This window comes from Rhagoletis pomonella, unplaced genomic scaffold, assembly GCF_013731165.1.
Source record: "Rhagoletis pomonella isolate Grant_MI unplaced genomic scaffold, Rhpom_1.0 Rhpom_scaffold_04839, whole genome shotgun sequence".
Classification (NCBI taxonomy): domain Eukaryota; kingdom Metazoa; phylum Arthropoda; class Insecta; order Diptera; family Tephritidae; genus Rhagoletis; species Rhagoletis pomonella.
This window is the reverse complement of record NW_023463387.1, coordinates 11,331-11,990: the sequence shown is the minus strand read 5'-3', so window position 1 is coordinate 11,990 and position 660 is coordinate 11,331.

Below are 660 nucleotides of genomic sequence, written 5' to 3'. Positions count from 1 at the left end.
GTAATGTTTTCACATTTTATGTACTGCCTTTACACTATTTTTAACGTTTGCCATCTTTTTACATTAAAATAATGCAAATATTGCTGCTATTAATTTCGCACGGAAAAGTTATAATTTGACCTAATGTGCTTTGGAAGAAAATACGTGAACAAAAAAATCAACGGCATGCCATAAATACTTCAGTCTTGCTCTTTATTGTACTAAAATTTAAAAAACTGTGTACTCAAAAAAAAAAAAAACTAGAAAGTCTGATAAACAGTTTCAAATTTCGATGAACATTTGTTAAAATTCGTCGTTCGAAAACACAAATAAACAAAGGAAAATAGCCAAACTTGCTAAAATGTGTCTTCCCTACTTACATTCTCGCCACCGTACATCATAGCAACGACACTCAGATGCATTAATATTTTATACTTTAAAGAAATTAAAAAAGTAAATAACATAGAATGAAGTGCGGAGAAAGTAAAAAGAATCGGCTAAGAATCGGCCAAAAACGGCCGATGCCCATGCCGATGCCGATTCTTTTGGTCGATACTAGCCGATGCCGATTAATCGGTCGGACTCAATTTTCGAGCTTATTTCTAATCTATTCTGATAAGGAAAGATCTATCTAATCTAAATATAAGCTCAAGATCAAATTTATTCATCTTCTTTTTATAG